We start from the raw sequence: 19,567 nt of genomic DNA, 5'->3' as shown, positions 1-19,567 counted from the left end.
AACTTGAGATTTGAGGTGTGGGGAAAAGATTGTCGTAGGCTATTCGTTCTGTCTGATTTTCTCCTCCCTTTTTCCATTTTGAATTCCCAGCCACCTACAAGGCTAGCATGTTCTCTGCGGCTATCAAGCAGATACAGTACTTGAAGGCTTCTGAGAAAGAAGTATTTTGCACTCTCAGCCTACAAGGCTAGCGTGTGCTCAGCTAGAAAATAAATGTGCTCAGCTGCTAGAAAGATAGATTTTGCGATTTAGGTGCAAAAGCTTACAGCACCTGGTATTCCCAGGCGGTCTCCCATCCAAGTACTAACCAGGCCCGCCCCTGCTTAGCTTCCGAGATCGGACGAGATCGGGCGTTCTCAGGGTAGTATGGCCGTAAGCGAAGGAATCGGTTCGGATATAGTGCTTTATAGGTTACGCTCACTCGGGAACGAGTAAGGTAACTTGAGATTTGAGGTGTGGGGAAAAGATTGTCGTAGGCTATTCGTTCTGTCTGATTTTCTCCTCCCTTTTTCCATTTTGAATTCCCAGCCACCTACAAGGCTAGCCTACTCTCAGCCTACAAGGCTAGCGTGTGCTCAGCTAGAAAATAAATGTGCTCAGCTGCTAGAAAGATAGATTTTGCGATTTAGGTGCAAAAGCTTACAGCACCTGGTATTCCCAGGCGGTCTCCCATCCAAGTACTAACCAGGCCCGCCCATGCTTAGCTTCCGAGATCGGACGAGATCGGGCGTTCTCAGGTTAGTATGGCCGTAAGCGAAGGAATCGGTTCGAATATAGTGCTTTATAGGTTACGCTCACTCGGGAACGAGTAAGGTAACTTGAGATTTGAGGTGTGGGGAAAAGATTGTCGTAGGCTATTCGTTCTGTCTGATTTTCTCCTCCCTTTTTCCATTTTGAATTCTCAGCCAAGGCTAGCATGTTCTCTGCGGCTATCAAGCAGATACAGTACTTGAAGGCTTCTGAGAAAGAAGTATTTTGCACTCTCAGCCTACAAGGCTAGCGTGTGCTCAGCTAGAAAATAAATGTGCTCAGCTGCTAGAAAGATAGATTTTGCGATTTAGGTGCAAAAGCTTACAGCACCTGGTATTCCCAGGCGGTCTCCCATCCAAGTACTAACCAGGCCCGCCCCTGCTTAGCTTCCGAGATCGGACGAGATCGGGCGTTCTCAGGGTAGTATGGCCGTAAGCGAAGAAATCGGTTCGGATATAGTGCTTTATAGGTTACGCTCACTCGGGAACGAGTAAGGTTGCTTTTGAGATTTGAGGTGTGGGGGAAAGATTGCCGTAGGCTATTCGTTCTGTCTGATTTTCTCCTCCCTTTTTCCATTTTGAATTCCCAGCCACCTACAAGGCTAGCATGTTCTCAGCGGCTATCAAGCAGATACAGTACTTGAAGGCTTCTGAGAAAGAAGCATTTTGCACTCTCAGCCTACAAGGCTAGCGTGTGCTCAGCTAGGAAAAAAAACATGTGCTCAGCTGCTAGAAAGCAGCTACAGTACTTGAAGGCTTACGCGAAAGACAGATTTTGCGATGTAGGTGCAAAAGCTTACAGCACCTGGTATTCCCAGGCGGTCTCCCATCCAAGCCCGCCCCTGCTTAGCTTCCGAGATCGGACGAGATCGGGCGTTCTCAGGGTAGTATGGCCGTAAGCGAAGGAATTGTTTCGAATATAGTGCTTTATAGGTTACGCTCACTCGGGAACGAGTAAGGTTGCTTTTGAGATTTGAGGTGTGGGGAAAAGATTGTCGTAGGCTATTCGTTCTGTCTGATTTTCTCCTCCCTTTTTCCATTTTGAATTCCCAGCCACCTACAAGGCTAGCCTACTCTCAGCCTACAAGGCTAGCGTGTGCTCAGCTAGAAAATAAATGTGCTCAGCTGCTAGAAAGATAGATTTCGCGATGTAGGTGCAAAAGCTTACAGCACCTGGTATTCCCAGGCGGTCTCCCATCCAAGTACTAACCAGGCCCGCCCCTGCTTAGCTTCCGAGATCGGACGAGATCGGGCGTTCTCAGGGTAGTATGGCCGTAAGCGAAGGAATTGGTTCGGATATAGTGCTTTATAGGTTACGCTCACTCGGGAACGAGGTAACTTGAGATTTGAGGTGTGGGGAAAAGATTGTCGTAGGCTATTCGTTCTGTCTGATTTTCTCCTCCCTTTTTCCATTTTGAATTCCCAGCCACCTACAAGGCTAGCATGTTCTCTGCGGCTATCAAGCAGATACAGTACTTGAAGGCTTCTGAGAAAGAAGTATTTTGCACTCTCAGCCTACAAGGCTAGCGTGTGCTCAGCTAGAAAATAAATGTGCTCAGCTGCTAGAAAGATAGATTTTGCGATTTAGGTGCAAAAGCTTACAGCACCTGGTATTCCCAGGCGGTCTCCCATCCAAGTACTAACCAGGCCCACCCCTGCTTAGCTTCCGAGATCGGACGAGATCGGGCGTTCTCAGGGTAGTATGGCCGTAAGCGAAGGAATCGGTTCGGATATAGTGCTTTATAGGTTACGCTCACTCGGGAACGAGTAAGGTTGCTTTTGAGATTTGAGGTGTGGGGGAAAGATTGCCGTAGGCTATTCGTTCTGTCTGATTTTCTCCTCCCTTTTTCCATTTTGAATTCCCAGCCACCTACAAGGCTAGCATGTTCTCAGCGGCTATCAAGCAGATACAGTACTTGAAGGCTTCTGAGAAAGAAGCATTTTGCACTCTCAGCCTACAAGGCTAGCGTGTGCTCAGCTAGAAAATAAATGTGCTCAGCTGCTAGAAAGATAGATTTTGCGATTTAGGTGCAAAAGCTTACAGCACCTGGTATTCCCAGGCGGTCTCCCATCCAAGTACTAACCAGGCCCGCCCCTGCTTAATTTCCGAGATCGGACGAGATCGGGCGTTCTCAGGGTAGTATGGCCGTAAGCGAAGGAATCGGTTCGAATATAGTGCTTTATAGGTTACGCTCACTCGGGAACGAGTAAGGTTGCTTTTGAGATTTGAGGTGTGGGGAAAAGATTGTCGTAGGCTATTCGTTCTGTCTGATTTTCTCCTCCCTTTTTCCATTTTGAATTCCCAGCCACCTACAAGGCTAGCCTACTCTCAGCCTACAAGGCTAGCGTGTGCTCAGCTAGAAAATAAATGTGCTCAGCTGCTAGAAAGATAGATTTCGCGATGTAGGTGCAAAAGCTTACAGCACCTGGTATTCCCAGGCGGTCTCCCATCCAAGTACTAACCAGGCCCGCCCCTGCTTAGCTTCCGAGATCGGACGAGATCGGGCGTTCTCAGGGTAGTATGGCCGTAAGCGAAGGAATTGGTTCGGATATAGTGCTTTATAGGTTACGCTCACTCGGGAACGAGGTAACTTGAGATTTGAGGTGTGGGGAAAAGATTGTCGTAGGCTATTCGTTCTGTCTGATTTTCTCCTCCCTTTTTCCATTTTGAATTCCCAGCCACCTACAAGGCTAGCATGTTCTCAGCGGCTATCAAGCAGATACAGTACTTGAAGGCTTCTGAGAAAGAAGCATTTTGCACTCTCAGCCTACAAGGCTAGCGTGTGCTCAGCTAGGAAAAAAAACATGTGCTCAGCTGCTAGAAAGCAGCTACAGTACTTGAAGGCTTACGCGAAAGACAGATTTTGCGATGTAGGTGCAAAAGCTTACAGCACCTGGTATTCCCAGGCGGTCTCCCATCCAAGCCCGCCCCTGCTTAGCTTCCGAGATCGGACGAGATCGGGCGTTCTCAGGGTAGTATGGCCGTAAGCGAAGGAATTGTTTCGAATATAGTGCTTTATAGGTTACGCTCACTCGGGAACGAGTAAGGTTGCTTTTGAGATTTGAGGTGTGGGGAAAAGATTGTCGTAGGCTATTCGTTCTGTCTGATTTTCTCCTCCCTTTTTCCATTTTGAATTCCCAGCCACCTACAAGGCTAGCCTACTCTCAGCCTACAAGGCTAGCGTGTGCTCAGCTAGAAAATAAATGTGCTCAGCTGCTAGAAAGATAGATTTTGCGATTTAGGTGCAAAAGCTTACAGCACCTGGTATTCCCAGGCGGTCTCCCATCCAAGTACTAACCAGGCCCGCCCCTGCTTAATTTCCGAGATCAGGCGTTCTCAGGGTAGTATGGCCGTAAGCGAAGGAATCGGTTCGAATATAGTGCTTTATAGGTTACGCTCACTCGGGAACGAGTAAGGTTGCTTTTGAGATTTGAGGTGTGGGGGAAAGATTGCCGTAGGCTATTCGTTCTGTCTGATTTTCTCCTCCCTTTTTCCATTTTGAATTCCCAGCCACCTACAAGGCTAGCATGTTCTCTGCGGCTATCAAGCAGATACAGTACTTGAAGGCTTCTGAGAAAGAAGTATTTTGCACTCTCAGCCTACAAGGCTAGCGTGTGCTCAGCTAGAAAATAAATGTGCTCAGCTGCTAGAAAGATAGATTTTGCGATTTAGGTGCAAAAGCTTACAGCACCTGGTATTCCCAGGCGGTCTCCCATCCAAGTACTAACCTGGCCCGCCCCTGCTTAGCTTCCGAGATCGGACGAGATCGGGCGTTCTCAGGGTAGTATGGCCGTAAGCGAAGGAATTGGTTCGGATATAGTGCTTTATAGGTTACGCTCACTCGGGAACGAGTAAGGTTGCTTTTGAGATTTGAGGTGTGGGGAAAAGATTGTCGTAGGCTATTCGTTCTGTCTGATTTTCTCCTCCCTTTTTCCATTTTGAATTCCCAGCCACCTACAAGGCCAGCATGTTCTCAGCGGCTATCAAGCAGATACAGTACTTGAAGGCTTCTGAGAAAGAAGCATTTTGCACTCTCAGCCTACAAGGCTAGCGTGTGCTCAGCTAGAAAATAAATGTGCTCAGCTGTAGGCTATTCGTTCTGTCTGATTTTCTCCTCCCTTTTTCCATTTTGAATTCCCAGCCACCTACAAGGCTAGCCTACTCTCAGCCTACAAGGCTAGCGTGTGCTCAGCTAGAAAATAAATGTGCTCAGCTGCTAGAAAGATAGATTTCGCGATGTAGGTGCAAAAGCTTACAGCACCTGGTATTCCCAGGCGGTCTCCCATCCAAGTACTAACCAGGCCCGCCCCTGCTTAGCTTCCGAGATCGGACGAGATCGGGCGTTCTCAGGGTAGTATGGCCGTAAGCGAAGGAATTGGTTCGGATATAGTGCTTTATAGGTTACGCTCACTCGGGAACGAGTAAGGTAACTTGAGATTTGAGGTGTGGGGAAAAGATTGTCGTAGGCTATTCGTTCTGTCTGATTTTCTCCTCCCTTTTTCCATTTTGAATTCTCAGCCAAGGCTAGCATGTTCTCTGCGGCTATCAAGCAGATACAGTACTTGAAGGCTTCTGAGAAAGAAGTATTTTGCACTCTCAGCCTACAAGGCTAGCGTGTGCTCAGCTAGAAAATAAATGTGCTCAGCTGCTAGAAAGATAGATTTTGCGATTTAGGTGCAAAAGCTTACAGCACCTGGTATTCCCAGGCGGTCTCCCATCCAAGTACTAACCAGGCCCGCCCCTGCTTAGCTTCCGAGATCGGACGAGATCGGGCGTTCTCAGGGTAGTATGGCCGTAAGCGAAGGAATCGGTTCGGATATAGTGTTTTATAGGTTACGCTCACTCGGGAACGAGTAAGGTTGCTTTTGAGATTTGAGGTGTGGGGAAAAGATTGTCGTAGGCTATTCGTTCTGTCTGATTTTCTCCTCCCTTTTTCCATTTTGAATTCCCAGCCACCTACAAGGCTAGCATGTTCTCAGCGGCTATCAAGCAGATACAGTACTTGAAGGCTTCTGAGAAAGAAGCATTTTGCACTCTCAGCCTACAAGGCTAGCGTGTGCTCAGCTAGGAAAAAAAACATGTGCTCAGCTGCTAGAAAGCAGCTACAGTACTTGAAGGCTTACGCGAAAGACAGATTTTGCGATTTAGGTGCAAAAGCTTACAGCACCTGGTATTCCCAGGCGGTCTCCCATCCAAGTACTAACCAGGCCCGCCCCTGCTTAGCTTCCGAGATCGGACGAGATCGGGCGTTCTCAGGGTAGTATGGCCGTAAGCGAAGGAATCGGTTCGAATATAGTGCTTTATAGGTTACGCTCACTCGGGAACGAGTAAGGTAACTTGAGATTTGAGGTGTGGGGAAAAGATTGTCGTAGGCTATTCGTTCTGTCTGATTTTCTCCTCCCTTTTTCCATTTTGAATTCCCAGCCACCTACAAGGCTAGCATGTTCTCTGCGGCTATCAAGCAGATACAGTACTTGAAGGCTTCTGAGAAAGAAGTATTTTGCACTCTCAGCCTACAAGGCTAGCGTGTGCTCAGCTAGAAAATAAATGTGCTCAGCTGCTAGAAAGATAGATTTTGCGATTTAGGTGCAAAAGCTTACAGCACCTGGTATTCCCAGGCGGTCTCCCATCCAAGTACTAACCAGGCCCGCCCCTGCTTAGCTTCCGAGATCGGACGAGATCGGGCGTTCTCAGGGTAGTATGGCCGTAAGCGAAGGAATCGGTTCGGATATAGTGCTTTATAGGTTACGCTCACTCGGGAACGAGTAAGGTAACTTGAGATTTGAGGTGTGGGGAAAAGATTGTCGTAGGCTATTCGTTCTGTCTGATTTTCTCCTCCCTTTTTCCATTTTGAATTCCCAGCCACCTACAAGGCTAGCCTACTCTCAGCCTACAAGGCTAGCGTGTGCTCAGCTAGAAAATAAATGTGCTCAGCTGCTAGAAAGATAGATTTTGCGATTTAGGTGCAAAAGCTTACAGCACCTGGTATTCCCAGGCGGTCTCCCATCCAAGTACTAACCAGGCCCGCCCATGCTTAGCTTCCGAGATCGGACGAGATCGGGCGTTCTCAGGTTAGTATGGCCGTAAGCGAAGGAATCGGTTCGAATATAGTGCTTTATAGGTTACGCTCACTCGGGAACGAGTAAGGTAACTTGAGATTTGAGGTGTGGGGAAAAGATTGTCGTAGGCTATTCGTTCTGTCTGATTTTCTCCTCCCTTTTTCCATTTTGAATTCTCAGCCAAGGCTAGCATGTTCTCTGCGGCTATCAAGCAGATACAGTACTTGAAGGCTTCTGAGAAAGAAGTATTTTGCACTCTCAGCCTACAAGGCTAGCGTGTGCTCAGCTAGAAAATAAATGTGCTCAGCTGCTAGAAAGATAGATTTTGCGATTTAGGTGCAAAAGCTTACAGCACCTGGTATTCCCAGGCGGTCTCCCATCCAAGTACTAACCAGGCCCGCCCCTGCTTAGCTTCCGAGATCGGACGAGATCGGGCGTTGTCAGGGTAGTATGGCCGTAAGCGAAGAAATCGGTTCGGATATAGTGCTTTATAGGTTACGCTCACTCGGGAACGAGTAAGGTTGCTTTTGAGATTTGAGGTGTGGGGGAAAGATTGCCGTAGGCTATTCGTTCTGTCTGATTTTCTCCTCCCTTTTTCCATTTTGAATTCCCAGCCACCTACAAGGCTAGCATGTTCTCAGCGGCTATCAAGCAGATACAGTACTTGAAGGCTTCTGAGAAAGAAGCATTTTGCACTCTCAGCCTACAAGGCTAGCGTGTGCTCAGCTAGGAAAAAAAACATGTGCTCAGCTGCTAGAAAGCAGCTACAGTACTTGAAGGCTTACGCGAAAGACAGATTTTGCGATGTAGGTGCAAAAGCTTACAGCACCTGGTATTCCCAGGCGGTCTCCCATCCAAGCCCGCCCCTGCTTAGCTTCCGAGATCGGACGAGATCGGGCGTTCTCAGGGTAGTATGGCCGTAAGCGAAGGAATTGTTTCGAATATAGTGCTTTATAGGTTACGCTCACTCGGGAACGAGTAAGGTTGCTTTTGAGATTTGAGGTGTGGGGAAAAGATTGTCGTAGGCTATTCGTTCTGTCTGATTTTCTCCTCCCTTTTTCCATTTTGAATTCCCAGCCACCTACAAGGCTAGCCTACTCTCAGCCTACAAGGCTAGCGTGTGCTCAGCTAGAAAATAAATGTGCTCAGCTGCTAGAAAGATAGATTTCGCGATGTAGGTGCAAAAGCTTACAGCACCTGGTATTCCCAGGCGGTCTCCCATCCAAGTACTAACCAGGCCCGCCCCTGCTTAGCTTCCGAGATCGGACGAGATCGGGCGTTCTCAGGGTAGTATGGCCGTAAGCGAAGGAATTGGTTCGGATATAGTGCTTTATAGGTTACGCTCACTCGGGAACGAGGTAACTTGAGATTTGAGGTGTGGGGAAAAGATTGTCGTAGGCTATTCGTTCTGTCTGATTTTCTCCTCCCTTTTTCCATTTTGAATTCCCAGCCACCTACAAGGCTAGCATGTTCTCTGCGGCTATCAAGCAGATACAGTACTTGAAGGCTTCTGAGAAAGAAGTATTTTGCACTCTCAGCCTACAAGGCTAGCGTGTGCTCAGCTAGAAAATAAATGTGCTCAGCTGCTAGAAAGATAGATTTTGCGATTTAGGTGCAAAAGCTTACAGCACCTGGTATTCCCAGGCGGTCTCCCATCCAAGTACTAACCAGGCCCACCCCTGCTTAGCTTCCGAGATCGGACGAGATCGGGCGTTCTCAGGGTAGTATGGCCGTAAGCGAAGGAATCGGTTCGGATATAGTGCTTTATAGGTTACGCTCACTCGGGAACGAGTAAGGTTGCTTTTGAGATTTGAGGTGTGGGGGAAAGATTGCCGTAGGCTATTCGTTCTGTCTGATTTTCTCCTCCCTTTTTCCATTTTGAATTCCCAGCCACCTACAAGGCTAGCATGTTCTCAGCGGCTATCAAGCAGATACAGTACTTGAAGGCTTCTGAGAAAGAAGCATTTTGCACTCTCAGCCTACAAGGCTAGCGTGTGCTCAGCTAGAAAATAAATGTGCTCAGCTGCTAGAAAGATAGATTTTGCGATTTAGGTGCAAAAGCTTACAGCACCTGGTATTCCCAGGCGGTCTCCCATCCAAGTACTAACCAGGCCCGCCCCTGCTTAATTTCCGAGATCGGACGAGATCGGGCGTTCTCAGGGTAGTATGGCCGTAAGCGAAGGAATCGGTTCGAATATAGTGCTTTATAGGTTACGCTCACTCGGGAACGAGTAAGGTTGCTTTTGAGATTTGAGGTGTGGGGAAAAGATTGTCGTAGGCTATTCGTTCTGTCTGATTTTCTCCTCCCTTTTTCCATTTTGAATTCCCAGCCACCTACAAGGCTAGCCTACTCTCAGCCTACAAGGCTAGCGTGTGCTCAGCTAGAAAATAAATGTGCTCAGCTGCTAGAAAGATAGATTTCGCGATGTAGGTGCAAAAGCTTACAGCACCTGGTATTCCCAGGCGGTCTCCCATCCAAGTACTAACCAGGCCCGCCCCTGCTTAGCTTCCGAGATCGGACGAGATCGGGCGTTCTCAGGGTAGTATGGCCGTAAGCGAAGGAATTGGTTCGGATATAGTGCTTTATAGGTTACGCTCACTCGGGAACGAGGTAACTTGAGATTTGAGGTGTGGGGAAAAGATTGTCGTAGGCTATTCGTTCTGTCTGATTTTCTCCTCCCTTTTTCCATTTTGAATTCCCAGCCACCTACAAGGCTAGCCTACTCTCAGCCTACAAGGCTAGCGTGTGCTCAGCTAGAAAATAAATGTGCTCAGCTGCTAGAAAGATAGATTTTGCGATTTAGGTGCAAAAGCTTACAGCACCTGGTATTCCCAGGCGGTCTCCCATCCAAGTACTAACCAGGCCCGCCCCTGCTTAGCTTCCGAGATCGGACGAGATCGGGCGTTCTCAGGGTAGTATGGCCGTAAGCGAAGGAATCGGTTCGGATATAGTGCTTTATAGGTTACGCTCACTCGGGAACGAGTAAGGTAACTTGAGATTTGAGGTGTGGGGAAAAGATTGTCGTAGGCTATTCGTTCTGTCAGATTTTCTCCTCCCTTTTTCCATTTTGAATTCCCAGCCACCTACAAGGCTAGCATGTTCTCAGCGGCTATCAAGCAGATACAGTACTTGAAGGCTTCTGAGAAAGAAGCATTTTGCACTCTCAGCCTACAAGGCTAGCGTGTGCTCAGCTAGAAAATAAATGTGCTCAGCTGCTAGAAAGATAGATTTTGCGATGTAGGTGCAAAAGCTTACAGCACCTGGTATTCCCAGGCGGTCTCCCATCCAAGTACTAACCAGGCCCGCCCCTGCTTAGCTTCCGAGATCGGACGAGATCGGGCGTTCTCAGGGTAGTATGGCCGTAAGCGAAGGAATCGGTTCGAATATAGTGCTTTATAGGTTACGCTCACTCGGGAACGAGTAAGGTTGCTTTTGAGATTTGAGGTGTGGGGAAAAGATTGTCGTAGGCTATTCGTTCTGTCTGATTTTCTCCTCCCTTTTTCCATTTTGAATTCCCAGCCACCTACAAGGCTAGCATGTTCTCAGCGGCTATCAAGCAGATACAGTACTTGAAGGCTTCTGAGAAAGAAGCATTTTGCACTCTCAGCCTACAAGGCTAGCGTGTGCTCAGCTAGGAAAAAAAACATGTGCTCAGCTGCTAGAAAGCAGCTACAGTACTTGAAGGCTTACGCGAAAGACAGATTTTGCGATGTAGGTGCAAAAGCTTACAGCACCTGGTATTCCCAGGCGGTCTCCCATCCAAGTACTAACCAGGCCCGCCCCTGCTTAGCTTCCGAGATCGGACGAGATCGGGCGTTCTCAGGGTAGTATGGCCGTAAGCGAAGGAATTGTTTCGAATATAGTGCTTTATAGGTTACGCTCACTCGGGAACGAGTAAGGTTGCTTTTGAGATTTGAGGTGTGGGGAAAAGATTGTCGTAGGCTATTCGTTCTGTCTGATTTTCTCCTCCCTTTTTCCATTTTGAATTCCCAGCCACCTACAAGGCTAGCATGTTCTCAGCGGCTATCAAGCAGATACAGTACTTGAAGGCTTCTGAGAAAGAAGCATTTTGCACTCTCAGCCTACAAGGCTAGCGTGTGCTCAGCTAGAAAATAAATGTGCTCAGCTGCTAGAAAGATAGATTTTGCGATTTAGGTGCAAAAGCTTACAGCACCTGGTATTCCCAGGCGGTCTCCCATCCAAGTACTAACCAGGCCCGCCCCTGCTTAATTTCCGAGATCGGACGAGATCGGGCGTTCTCAGGGTAGTATGGCCGTAAGCGAAGGAATCGGTTCGAATATAGTGCTTTATAGGTTACGCTCACTCGGGAACGAGTAAGGTTGCTTTTGAGATTTGAGGTGTGGGGAAAAGATTGTCGTAGGCTATTCGTTCTGTCTGATTTTCTCCTCCCTTTTTCCATTTTGAATTCCCAGCCACCTACAAGGCTAGCCTACTCTCAGCCTACAAGGCTAGCGTGTGCTCAGCTAGAAAATAAATGTGCTCAGCTGCTAGAAAGATAGATTTCGCGATGTAGGTGCAAAAGCTTACAGCACCTGGTATTCCCAGGCGGTCTCCCATCCAAGTACTAACCAGGCCCGCCCCTGCTTAGCTTCCGAGATCGGACGAGATCGGGCGTTCTCAGGGTAGTATGGCCGTAAGCGAAGGAATTGGTTCGGATATAGTGCTTTATAGGTTACGCTCACTCGGGAACGAGGTAACTTGAGATTTGAGGTGTGGGGAAAAGATTGTCGTAGGCTATTCGTTCTGTCTGATTTTCTCCTCCCTTTTTCCATTTTGAATTCCCAGCCACCTACAAGGCTAGCATGTTCTCAGCGGCTATCAAGCAGATACAGTACTTGAAGGCTTCTGAGAAAGAAGCATTTTGCACTCTCAGCCTACAAGGCTAGCGTGTGCTCAGCTAGGAAAAAAAACATGTGCTCAGCTGCTAGAAAGCAGCTACAGTACTTGAAGGCTTACGCGAAAGACAGATTTTGCGATGTAGGTGCAAAAGCTTACAGCACCTGGTATTCCCAGGCGGTCTCCCATCCAAGCCCGCCCCTGCTTAGCTTCCGAGATCGGACGAGATCGGGCGTTCTCAGGGTAGTATGGCCGTAAGCGAAGGAATTGTTTCGAATATAGTGCTTTATAGGTTACGCTCACTCGGGAACGAGTAAGGTTGCTTTTGAGATTTGAGGTGTGGGGAAAAGATTGTCGTAGGCTATTCGTTCTGTCTGATTTTCTCCTCCCTTTTTCCATTTTGAATTCCCAGCCACCTACAAGGCTAGCCTACTCTCAGCCTACAAGGCTAGCGTGTGCTCAGCTAGAAAATAAATGTGCTCAGCTGCTAGAAAGATAGATTTTGCGATTTAGGTGCAAAAGCTTACAGCACCTGGTATTCCCAGGCGGTCTCCCATCCAAGTACTAACCAGGCCCGCCCCTGCTTAATTTCCGAGATCAGGCGTTCTCAGGGTAGTATGGCCGTAAGCGAAGGAATCGGTTCGAATATAGTGCTTTATAGGTTACGCTCACTCGGGAACGAGTAAGGTTGCTTTTGAGATTTGAGGTGTGGGGGAAAGATTGCCGTAGGCTATTCGTTCTGTCTGATTTTCTCCTCCCTTTTTCCATTTTGAATTCCCAGCCACCTACAAGGCTAGCATGTTCTCTGCGGCTATCAAGCAGATACAGTACTTGAAGGCTTCTGAGAAAGAAGTATTTTGCACTCTCAGCCTACAAGGCTAGCGTGTGCTCAGCTAGAAAATAAATGTGCTCAGCTGCTAGAAAGATAGATTTTGCGATTTAGGTGCAAAAGCTTACAGCACCTGGTATTCCCAGGCGGTCTCCCATCCAAGTACTAACCTGGCCCGCCCCTGCTTAGCTTCCGAGATCGGACGAGATCGGGCGTTCTCAGGGTAGTATGGCCGTAAGCGAAGGAATTGGTTCGGATATAGTGCTTTATAGGTTACGCTCACTCGGGAACGAGTAAGGTTGCTTTTGAGATTTGAGGTGTGGGGAAAAGATTGTCGTAGGCTATTCGTTCTGTCTGATTTTCTCCTCCCTTTTTCCATTTTGAATTCCCAGCCACCTACAAGGCCAGCATGTTCTCAGCGGCTATCAAGCAGATACAGTACTTGAAGGCTTCTGAGAAAGAAGCATTTTGCACTCTCAGCCTACAAGGCTAGCGTGTGCTCAGCTAGAAAATAAATGTGCTCAGCTGTAGGCTATTCGTTCTGTCTGATTTTCTCCTCCCTTTTTCCATTTTGAATTCCCAGCCACCTACAAGGCTAGCCTACTCTCAGCCTACAAGGCTAGCGTGTGCTCAGCTAGAAAATAAATGTGCTCAGCTGCTAGAAAGATAGATTTCGCGATGTAGGTGCAAAAGCTTACAGCACCTGGTATTCCCAGGCGGTCTCCCATCCAAGTACTAACCAGGCCCGCCCCTGCTTAGCTTCCGAGATCGGACGAGATCGGGCGTTCTCAGGGTAGTATGGCCGTAAGCGAAGGAATTGGTTCGGATATAGTGCTTTATAGGTTACGCTCACTCGGGAACGAGTAAGGTAACTTGAGATTTGAGGTGTGGGGAAAAGATTGTCGTAGGCTATTCGTTCTGTCTGATTTTCTCCTCCCTTTTTCCATTTTGAATTCTCAGCCAAGGCTAGCATGTTCTCTGCGGCTATCAAGCAGATACAGTACTTGAAGGCTTCTGAGAAAGAAGTATTTTGCACTCTCAGCCTACAAGGCTAGCGTGTGCTCAGCTAGAAAATAAATGTGCTCAGCTGCTAGAAAGATAGATTTTGCGATTTAGGTGCAAAAGCTTACAGCACCTGGTATTCCCAGGCGGTCTCCCATCCAAGTACTAACCAGGCCCGCCCCTGCTTAGCTTCCGAGATCGGACGAGATCGGGCGTTCTCAGGGTAGTATGGCCGTAAGCGAAGGAATCGGTTCGGATATAGTGTTTTATAGGTTACGCTCACTCGGGAACGAGTAAGGTTGCTTTTGAGATTTGAGGTGTGGGGAAAAGATTGTCGTAGGCTATTCGTTCTGTCTGATTTTCTCCTCCCTTTTTCCATTTTGAATTCCCAGCCACCTACAAGGCTAGCATGTTCTCAGCGGCTATCAAGCAGATACAGTACTTGAAGGCTTCTGAGAAAGAAGCATTTTGCACTCTCAGCCTACAAGGCTAGCGTGTGCTCAGCTAGGAAAAAAAACATGTGCTCAGCTGCTAGAAAGCAGCTACAGTACTTGAAGGCTTACGCGAAAGACAGATTTTGCGATTTAGGTGCAAAAGCTTACAGCACCTGGTATTCCCAGGCGGTCTCCCATCCAAGTACTAACCAGGCCCGCCCCTGCTTAGCTTCCGAGATCGGACGAGATCGGGCGTTCTCAGGGTAGTATGGCCGTAAGCGAAGGAATCGGTTCGAATATAGTGCTTTATAGGTTACGCTCACTCGGGAACGAGTAAGGTAACTTGAGATTTGAGGTGTGGGGAAAAGATTGTCGTAGGCTATTCGTTCTGTCTGATTTTCTCCTCCCTTTTTCCATTTTGAATTCCCAGCCACCTACAAGGCTAGCATGTTCTCTGCGGCTATCAAGCAGATACAGTACTTGAAGGCTTCTGAGAAAGAAGTATTTTGCACTCTCAGCCTACAAGGCTAGCGTGTGCTCAGCTAGAAAATAAATGTGCTCAGCTGCTAGAAAGATAGATTTTGCGATTTAGGTGCAAAAGCTTACAGCACCTGGTATTCCCAGGCGGTCTCCCATCCAAGTACTAACCAGGCCCGCCCCTGCTTAGCTTCCGAGATCGGACGAGATCGGGCGTTCTCAGGGTAGTATGGCCGTAAGCGAAGGAATCGGTTCGGATATAGTGCTTTATAGGTTACGCTCACTCGGGAACGAGTAAGGTAACTTGAGATTTGAGGTGTGGGGAAAAGATTGTCGTAGGCTATTCGTTCTGTCTGATTTTCTCCTCCCTTTTTCCATTTTGAATTCCCAGCCACCTACAAGGCTAGCCTACTCTCAGCCTACAAGGCTAGCGTGTGCTCAGCTAGAAAATAAATGTGCTCAGCTGCTAGAAAGATAGATTTTGCGATTTAGGTGCAAAAGCTTACAGCACCTGGTATTCCCAGGCGGTCTCCCATCCAAGTACTAACCAGGCCCGCCCATGCTTAGCTTCCGAGATCGGACGAGATCGGGCGTTCTCAGGTTAGTATGGCCGTAAGCGAAGGAATCGGTTCGAATATAGTGCTTTATAGGTTACGCTCACTCGGGAACGAGTAAGGTAACTTGAGATTTGAGGTGTGGGGAAAAGATTGTCGTAGGCTATTCGTTCTGTCTGATTTTCTCCTCCCTTTTTCCATTTTGAATTCTCAGCCAAGGCTAGCATGTTCTCTGCGGCTATCAAGCAGATACAGTACTTGAAGGCTTCTGAGAAAGAAGTATTTTGCACTCTCAGCCTACAAGGCTAGCGTGTGCTCAGCTAGAAAATAAATGTGCTCAGCTGCTAGAAAGATAGATTTTGCGATTTAGGTGCAAAAGCTTACAGCACCTGGTATTCCCAGGCGGTCTCCCATCCAAGTACTAACCAGGCCCGCCCCTGCTTAGCTTCCGAGATCGGACGAGATCGGGCGTTCTCAGGGTAGTATGGCCGTAAGCGAAGAAATCGGTTCGGATATAGTGCTTTATAGGTTACGCTCACTCGGGAACGAGTAAGGTTGCTTTTGAGATTTGAGGTGTGGGGGAAAGATTGCCGTAGGCTATTCGTTCTGTCTGATTTTCTCCTCCCTTTTTCCATTTTGAATTCCCAGCCACCTACAAGGCTAGCATGTTCTCAGCGGCTATCAAGCAGATACAGTACTTGAAGGCTTCTGAGAAAGAAGCATTTTGCACTCTCAGCCTACAAGGCTAGCGTGTGCTCAGCTAGGAAAAAAAACATGTGCTCAGCTGCTAGAAAGCAGCTACAGTACTTGAAGGCTTACGCGAAAGACAGATTTTGCGATGTAGGTGCAAAAGCTTACAGCACCTGGTATTCCCAGGCGGTCTCCCATCCAAGCCCGCCCCTGCTTAGCTTCCGAGATCGGACGAGATCGGGCGTTCTCAGGGTAGTATGGCCGTAAGCGAAGGAATTGTTTCGAATATAGTGCTTTATAGGTTACGCTCACTCGGGAACGAGTAAGGTTGCTTTTGAGATTTGAGGTGTGGGGAAAAGATTGTCGTAGGCTATTCGTTCTGTCTGATTTTCTCCTCCCTTTTTCCATTTTGAATTCCCAGCCACCTACAAGGCTAGCCTACTCTCAGCCTACAAGGCTAGCGTGTGCTCAGCTAGAAAATAAATGTGCTCAGCTGCTAGAAAGATAGATTTCGCGATGTAGGTGCAAAAGCTTACAGCACCTGGTATTCCCAGGCGGTCTCCCATCCAAGTACTAACCAGGCCCGCCCCTGCTTAGCTTCCGAGATCGGACGAGATCGGGCGTTCTCAGGGTAGTATGGCCGTAAGCGAAGGAATTGGTTCGGATATAGTGCTTTATAGGTTACGCTCACTCGGGAACGAGGTAACTTGAGATTTGAGGTGTGGGGAAAAGATTGTCGTAGGCTATTCGTTCTGTCTGATTTTCTCCTCCCTTTTTCCATTTTGAATTCCCAGCCACCTACAAGGCTAGCATGTTCTCTGCGGCTATCAAGCAGATACAGTACTTGAAGGCTTCTGAGAAAGAAGTATTTTGCACTCTCAGCCTACAAGGCTAGCGTGTGCTCAGCTAGAAAATAAATGTGCTCAGCTGCTAGAAAGATAGATTTTGCGATTTAGGTGCAAAAGCTTACAGCACCTGGTATTCCCAGGCGGTCTCCCATCCAAGTACTAACCAGGCCCACCCCTGCTTAGCTTCCGAGATCGGACGAGATCGGGCGTTCTCAGGGTAGTATGGCCGTAAGCGAAGGAATCGGTTCGGATATAGTGCTTTATAGGTTACGCTCACTCGGGAACGAGTAAGGTTGCTTTTGAGATTTGAGGTGTGGGGGAAAGATTGCCGTAGGCTATTCGTTCTGTCTGATTTTCTCCTCCCTTTTTCCATTTTGAATTCCCAGCCACCTACAAGGCTAGCATGTTCTCAGCGGCTATCAAGCAGATACAGTACTTGAAGGCTTCTGAGAAAGAAGCATTTTGCACTCTCAGCCTACAAGGCTAGCGTGTGCTCAGCTAGAAAATAAATGTGCTCAGCTGCTAGAAAGATAGATTTTGCGATTTAGGTGCAAAAGCTTACAGCACCTGGTATTCCCAGGCGGTCTCCCATCCAAGTACTAACCAGGCCCGCCCCTGCTTAGCTTCCGAGATCGGACGAGATCGGGCGTTCTCAGGGTAGTATGGCCGTAAGCGAAGGAATCGGTTCGGATATAGTGCTTTATAGGTTACGCTCACTCGGGAACGAGTAAGGTAACTTGAGATTTGAGGTGTGGGGAAAAGATTGTCGTAGGCTATTCGTTCTGTCAGATTTTCTCCTCCCTTTTTCCATTTTGAATTCCCAGCCACCTACAAGGCTAGCATGTTCTCAGCGGCTATCAAGCAGATACAGTACTTGAAGGCTTCTGAGAAAGAAGCATTTTGCACTCTCAGCCTACAAGGCTAGCGTGTGCTCAGCTAGAAAATAAATGTGCTCAGCTGCTAGAAAGATAGATTTTGCGATGTAGGTGCAAAAGCTTACAGCACCTGGTATTCCCAGGCGGTCTCCCATCCAAGTACTAACCAGGCCCGCCCCTGCTTAGCTTCCGAGATCGGACGAGATCGGGCGTTCTCAGGGTAGTATGGCCGTAAGCGAAGGAATCGGTTCGAATATAGTGCTTTATAGGTTACGCTCACTCGGGAACGAGTAAGGTTGCTTTTGAGATTTGAGGTGTGGGGAAAAGATTGTCGTAGGCTATTCGTTCTGTCTGATTTTCTCCTCCCTTTTTCCATTTTGAATTCCCAGCCACCTACAAGGCTAGCATGTTCTCAGCGGCTATCAAGCAGATACAGTACTTGAAGGCTTCTGAGAAAGAAGCATTTTGCACTCTCAGCCTACAAGGCTAGCGTGTGCTCAGCTAGGAAAAAAAACATGTGCTCAGCTGCTAGAAAGCAGCTACAGTACTTGAAGGCTTACGCGAAAGACAGATTTTGCGATGTAGGTGCAAAAGCTTACAGCACCTGGTATTCCCAGGCGGTCTCCCATCCAAGTACTAACCAGGCCCGCCCCTGCTTAGCTTCCGAGATCGGACGAGATCGGGCGTTCTCAGGGTAGTATGGCCGTAAGCGAAGGAATTGTTTCGAATATAGTGCTTTATAGGTTACGCTCACTCGGGAACGAGTAAGGTTGCTTTTGAGATTTGAGGTGTGGGGAAAAGATTGTCGTAGGCTATTCGTTCTGTCTGATTTTCTCCTCCCTTTTTCCATTTTGAATTCCCAGCCACCTACAAGGCTAGCATGTTCTCAGCGGCTATCAAGCAGATACAGTACTTGAAGGCTTCTGAGAAAGAAGCATTTTGCACTCTCAGCCTACAAGGCTAGCGTGTGCTCAGCTAGAAAATAAATGTGCTCAGCTGCTAGAAAGATAGATTTTGCGATTTAGGTGCAAAAGCTTACAGCACCTGGTATTCCCAGGCGGTCTCCCATCCAAGTACTAACCAGGCCCGCCCCTGCTTAATTTCCGAGATCGGACGAGATCGGGCGTTCTCAGGGTAGTATGGCCGTAAGCGAAGGAATCGGTTCGAATATAGTGCTTTATAGGTTACGCTCACTCGGGAACGAGTAAGGTTGCTTTTGAGATTTGAGGTGTGGGGAAAAGATTGTCGTAGGCTATTCGTTCTGTCTGATTTTCTCCTCCCTTTTTCCATTTTGAATTCCCAGCCACCTACAAGGCTAGCCTACTCTCAGCCTACAAGGCTAGCGTGTGCTCAGCTAGAAAATAAATGTGCTCAGCTGCTAGAAAGATAGATTTCGCGATGTAGGTGCAAAAGCTTACAGCACCTGGTATTCCCAGGCGGTCTCCCATCCAAGTACTAACCAGGCCCGCCCCTGCTTAGCTTCCGAGATCGGACGAGATCGGGCGTTCTCAGGGTAGTATGGCCGTAAGCGAAGGAATTGGTTCGGATATAGTGCTTTATAGGTTACGCTCACTCGGGAACGAGGTAACTTGAGATTTGAGGTGTGGGGAAAAGATTGTCGTAGGCTATTCGTTCTGTCTGATTTTCTCCTCCCTTTTTCCATTTTGAATTCCCAGCCACCTACAAGGCTAGCATGTTCTCAGCGGCTATCAAGCAGATACAGTACTTGAAGGCTTCTGAGAAAGAAGCATTTTGCACTCTCAGCCTACAAGGCTAGCGTGTGCTCAGCTAGGAAAAAAAACATGTGCTCAGCTGCTAGAAAGCAGCTACAGTACTTGAAGGCTTACGCGAAAGACAGATTTTGCGATGTAGGTGCAAAAGCTTACAGCACCTGGTATTCCCAGGCGGTCTCCCATCCAAGCCCGCCCCTGCTTAGCTTCCGAGATCGGACGAGATCGGGCGTTCTCAGGGTAGTATGGCCGTAAGCGAAGGAATTGTTTCGAATATAGTGCTTTATAGGTTACGCTCACTCGGGAACGAGTAAGGTTGCTTTTGAGATTTGAGGTGTGGGGAAAAGATTGTCGTAGGCTATTCGTTCTGTCTGATTTTCTCCTCCCTTTTTCCATTTTGAATTCCCAGCCACCTACAAGGCTAGCCTACTCTCAGCCTACAAGGCTAGCGTGTGCTCAGC

General features: G+C 48.0%; 37 non-coding genes and 8 pseudogenes across 37 annotated transcripts; all 45 read right to left on the bottom strand.

The window, feature by feature from the left end:
- Positions 1–259: 259 nt before the first annotated feature.
- LOC147138919 (5S ribosomal RNA) lies at positions 260–378 on the bottom strand. Its single transcript, XR_015089134.1, has one exon. It is a non-coding gene; the product is annotated as a 5S ribosomal RNA (ribosomal RNA).
- A 258-nt stretch (positions 379–636) lies between these two features.
- Positions 637–755, bottom strand: LOC147138918 (5S ribosomal RNA). The gene has a single exon (XR_015089155.1). It is a non-coding gene; the product is annotated as a 5S ribosomal RNA (ribosomal RNA).
- A 313-nt stretch (positions 756–1,068) lies between these two features.
- Positions 1,069–1,187, bottom strand: LOC147138917 (5S ribosomal RNA). Its single transcript, XR_015089133.1, has one exon. It is a non-coding gene; the product is annotated as a 5S ribosomal RNA (ribosomal RNA).
- A 355-nt stretch (positions 1,188–1,542) lies between these two features.
- LOC147138916 (5S ribosomal RNA) lies at positions 1,543–1,650 on the bottom strand (annotated as a pseudogene).
- A 260-nt stretch (positions 1,651–1,910) lies between these two features.
- Positions 1,911–2,029, bottom strand: LOC147138915 (5S ribosomal RNA). The gene has a single exon (XR_015089218.1). It is a non-coding gene; the product is annotated as a 5S ribosomal RNA (ribosomal RNA).
- A 315-nt stretch (positions 2,030–2,344) lies between these two features.
- Positions 2,345–2,463, bottom strand: LOC147138914 (5S ribosomal RNA). Its single transcript, XR_015089149.1, has one exon. It is a non-coding gene; the product is annotated as a 5S ribosomal RNA (ribosomal RNA).
- A 321-nt stretch (positions 2,464–2,784) lies between these two features.
- Positions 2,785–2,903, bottom strand: LOC147138913 (5S ribosomal RNA). The gene has a single exon (XR_015089150.1). It is a non-coding gene; the product is annotated as a 5S ribosomal RNA (ribosomal RNA).
- A 260-nt stretch (positions 2,904–3,163) lies between these two features.
- LOC147138912 (5S ribosomal RNA) lies at positions 3,164–3,282 on the bottom strand. The gene has a single exon (XR_015089217.1). It is a non-coding gene; the product is annotated as a 5S ribosomal RNA (ribosomal RNA).
- Positions 3,283–3,631: 349 nt separating this feature from the next.
- Positions 3,632–3,739, bottom strand: LOC147138911 (5S ribosomal RNA; annotated as a pseudogene).
- Positions 3,740–3,999: 260 nt separating this feature from the next.
- Positions 4,000–4,108, bottom strand: LOC147138910 (5S ribosomal RNA; annotated as a pseudogene).
- Positions 4,109–4,429: 321 nt separating this feature from the next.
- Positions 4,430–4,548, bottom strand: LOC147138909 (5S ribosomal RNA). Its single transcript, XR_015089177.1, has one exon. It is a non-coding gene; the product is annotated as a 5S ribosomal RNA (ribosomal RNA).
- Positions 4,549–4,999: 451 nt separating this feature from the next.
- Positions 5,000–5,118, bottom strand: LOC147138908 (5S ribosomal RNA). The gene has a single exon (XR_015089216.1). It is a non-coding gene; the product is annotated as a 5S ribosomal RNA (ribosomal RNA).
- Positions 5,119–5,431: 313 nt separating this feature from the next.
- Positions 5,432–5,550, bottom strand: LOC147138907 (5S ribosomal RNA). Its single transcript, XR_015089215.1, has one exon. It is a non-coding gene; the product is annotated as a 5S ribosomal RNA (ribosomal RNA).
- A 355-nt stretch (positions 5,551–5,905) lies between these two features.
- Positions 5,906–6,024, bottom strand: LOC147138906 (5S ribosomal RNA). Its single transcript, XR_015089214.1, has one exon. It is a non-coding gene; the product is annotated as a 5S ribosomal RNA (ribosomal RNA).
- A 319-nt stretch (positions 6,025–6,343) lies between these two features.
- Positions 6,344–6,462, bottom strand: LOC147138905 (5S ribosomal RNA). The gene has a single exon (XR_015089212.1). It is a non-coding gene; the product is annotated as a 5S ribosomal RNA (ribosomal RNA).
- Positions 6,463–6,720: 258 nt separating this feature from the next.
- Positions 6,721–6,839, bottom strand: LOC147138904 (5S ribosomal RNA). The gene has a single exon (XR_015089154.1). It is a non-coding gene; the product is annotated as a 5S ribosomal RNA (ribosomal RNA).
- Positions 6,840–7,152: 313 nt separating this feature from the next.
- LOC147138903 (5S ribosomal RNA) lies at positions 7,153–7,271 on the bottom strand. The gene has a single exon (XR_015089156.1). It is a non-coding gene; the product is annotated as a 5S ribosomal RNA (ribosomal RNA).
- Positions 7,272–7,626: 355 nt separating this feature from the next.
- LOC147138902 (5S ribosomal RNA) lies at positions 7,627–7,734 on the bottom strand (annotated as a pseudogene).
- Positions 7,735–7,994: 260 nt separating this feature from the next.
- LOC147138901 (5S ribosomal RNA) lies at positions 7,995–8,113 on the bottom strand. Its single transcript, XR_015089211.1, has one exon. It is a non-coding gene; the product is annotated as a 5S ribosomal RNA (ribosomal RNA).
- A 315-nt stretch (positions 8,114–8,428) lies between these two features.
- Positions 8,429–8,547, bottom strand: LOC147138900 (5S ribosomal RNA). The gene has a single exon (XR_015089138.1). It is a non-coding gene; the product is annotated as a 5S ribosomal RNA (ribosomal RNA).
- Positions 8,548–8,868: 321 nt separating this feature from the next.
- Positions 8,869–8,987, bottom strand: LOC147138899 (5S ribosomal RNA). Its single transcript, XR_015089148.1, has one exon. It is a non-coding gene; the product is annotated as a 5S ribosomal RNA (ribosomal RNA).
- A 260-nt stretch (positions 8,988–9,247) lies between these two features.
- LOC147138898 (5S ribosomal RNA) lies at positions 9,248–9,366 on the bottom strand. The gene has a single exon (XR_015089210.1). It is a non-coding gene; the product is annotated as a 5S ribosomal RNA (ribosomal RNA).
- A 254-nt stretch (positions 9,367–9,620) lies between these two features.
- On the bottom strand, positions 9,621–9,739 carry LOC147138897 (5S ribosomal RNA). The gene has a single exon (XR_015089209.1). It is a non-coding gene; the product is annotated as a 5S ribosomal RNA (ribosomal RNA).
- A 319-nt stretch (positions 9,740–10,058) lies between these two features.
- Positions 10,059–10,177, bottom strand: LOC147138896 (5S ribosomal RNA). The gene has a single exon (XR_015089208.1). It is a non-coding gene; the product is annotated as a 5S ribosomal RNA (ribosomal RNA).
- A 355-nt stretch (positions 10,178–10,532) lies between these two features.
- LOC147138895 (5S ribosomal RNA) lies at positions 10,533–10,651 on the bottom strand. Its single transcript, XR_015089207.1, has one exon. It is a non-coding gene; the product is annotated as a 5S ribosomal RNA (ribosomal RNA).
- A 321-nt stretch (positions 10,652–10,972) lies between these two features.
- Positions 10,973–11,091, bottom strand: LOC147138894 (5S ribosomal RNA). Its single transcript, XR_015089147.1, has one exon. It is a non-coding gene; the product is annotated as a 5S ribosomal RNA (ribosomal RNA).
- Positions 11,092–11,351: 260 nt separating this feature from the next.
- LOC147138893 (5S ribosomal RNA) lies at positions 11,352–11,470 on the bottom strand. The gene has a single exon (XR_015089206.1). It is a non-coding gene; the product is annotated as a 5S ribosomal RNA (ribosomal RNA).
- Positions 11,471–11,819: 349 nt separating this feature from the next.
- Positions 11,820–11,927, bottom strand: LOC147138892 (5S ribosomal RNA; annotated as a pseudogene).
- A 260-nt stretch (positions 11,928–12,187) lies between these two features.
- Positions 12,188–12,296, bottom strand: LOC147138891 (5S ribosomal RNA; annotated as a pseudogene).
- A 321-nt stretch (positions 12,297–12,617) lies between these two features.
- Positions 12,618–12,736, bottom strand: LOC147138890 (5S ribosomal RNA). The gene has a single exon (XR_015089168.1). It is a non-coding gene; the product is annotated as a 5S ribosomal RNA (ribosomal RNA).
- Positions 12,737–13,187: 451 nt separating this feature from the next.
- LOC147138889 (5S ribosomal RNA) lies at positions 13,188–13,306 on the bottom strand. Its single transcript, XR_015089205.1, has one exon. It is a non-coding gene; the product is annotated as a 5S ribosomal RNA (ribosomal RNA).
- Positions 13,307–13,619: 313 nt separating this feature from the next.
- On the bottom strand, positions 13,620–13,738 carry LOC147138888 (5S ribosomal RNA). Its single transcript, XR_015089204.1, has one exon. It is a non-coding gene; the product is annotated as a 5S ribosomal RNA (ribosomal RNA).
- A 355-nt stretch (positions 13,739–14,093) lies between these two features.
- LOC147138887 (5S ribosomal RNA) lies at positions 14,094–14,212 on the bottom strand. The gene has a single exon (XR_015089203.1). It is a non-coding gene; the product is annotated as a 5S ribosomal RNA (ribosomal RNA).
- Positions 14,213–14,531: 319 nt separating this feature from the next.
- Positions 14,532–14,650, bottom strand: LOC147138886 (5S ribosomal RNA). The gene has a single exon (XR_015089201.1). It is a non-coding gene; the product is annotated as a 5S ribosomal RNA (ribosomal RNA).
- Positions 14,651–14,908: 258 nt separating this feature from the next.
- LOC147138885 (5S ribosomal RNA) lies at positions 14,909–15,027 on the bottom strand. Its single transcript, XR_015089153.1, has one exon. It is a non-coding gene; the product is annotated as a 5S ribosomal RNA (ribosomal RNA).
- A 313-nt stretch (positions 15,028–15,340) lies between these two features.
- On the bottom strand, positions 15,341–15,459 carry LOC147138884 (5S ribosomal RNA). The gene has a single exon (XR_015089200.1). It is a non-coding gene; the product is annotated as a 5S ribosomal RNA (ribosomal RNA).
- A 355-nt stretch (positions 15,460–15,814) lies between these two features.
- Positions 15,815–15,922, bottom strand: LOC147138883 (5S ribosomal RNA; annotated as a pseudogene).
- A 260-nt stretch (positions 15,923–16,182) lies between these two features.
- On the bottom strand, positions 16,183–16,301 carry LOC147138882 (5S ribosomal RNA). Its single transcript, XR_015089199.1, has one exon. It is a non-coding gene; the product is annotated as a 5S ribosomal RNA (ribosomal RNA).
- Positions 16,302–16,616: 315 nt separating this feature from the next.
- On the bottom strand, positions 16,617–16,735 carry LOC147138881 (5S ribosomal RNA). The gene has a single exon (XR_015089213.1). It is a non-coding gene; the product is annotated as a 5S ribosomal RNA (ribosomal RNA).
- Positions 16,736–17,056: 321 nt separating this feature from the next.
- Positions 17,057–17,175, bottom strand: LOC147138880 (5S ribosomal RNA). The gene has a single exon (XR_015089198.1). It is a non-coding gene; the product is annotated as a 5S ribosomal RNA (ribosomal RNA).
- A 319-nt stretch (positions 17,176–17,494) lies between these two features.
- On the bottom strand, positions 17,495–17,613 carry LOC147138879 (5S ribosomal RNA). Its single transcript, XR_015089197.1, has one exon. It is a non-coding gene; the product is annotated as a 5S ribosomal RNA (ribosomal RNA).
- A 355-nt stretch (positions 17,614–17,968) lies between these two features.
- LOC147138878 (5S ribosomal RNA) lies at positions 17,969–18,087 on the bottom strand. Its single transcript, XR_015089196.1, has one exon. It is a non-coding gene; the product is annotated as a 5S ribosomal RNA (ribosomal RNA).
- Positions 18,088–18,408: 321 nt separating this feature from the next.
- On the bottom strand, positions 18,409–18,527 carry LOC147138877 (5S ribosomal RNA). Its single transcript, XR_015089146.1, has one exon. It is a non-coding gene; the product is annotated as a 5S ribosomal RNA (ribosomal RNA).
- A 260-nt stretch (positions 18,528–18,787) lies between these two features.
- On the bottom strand, positions 18,788–18,906 carry LOC147138876 (5S ribosomal RNA). The gene has a single exon (XR_015089195.1). It is a non-coding gene; the product is annotated as a 5S ribosomal RNA (ribosomal RNA).
- Positions 18,907–19,255: 349 nt separating this feature from the next.
- Positions 19,256–19,363, bottom strand: LOC147138875 (5S ribosomal RNA; annotated as a pseudogene).
- Between the last annotated feature and the right edge of the window lie 204 nt (positions 19,364–19,567).

This window comes from Filicampus tigris, chromosome 12, assembly GCF_054856515.1.
Source record: "Filicampus tigris isolate MCC_2025a chromosome 12, RoL_Ftig_1.0, whole genome shotgun sequence".
In the NCBI taxonomy this organism is placed as follows: domain Eukaryota; kingdom Metazoa; phylum Chordata; class Actinopteri; order Syngnathiformes; family Syngnathidae; genus Filicampus; species Filicampus tigris.
Note: the sequence above shows the minus strand (reverse complement) of the source record. Positions and strands in the feature narration are given on the sequence as shown.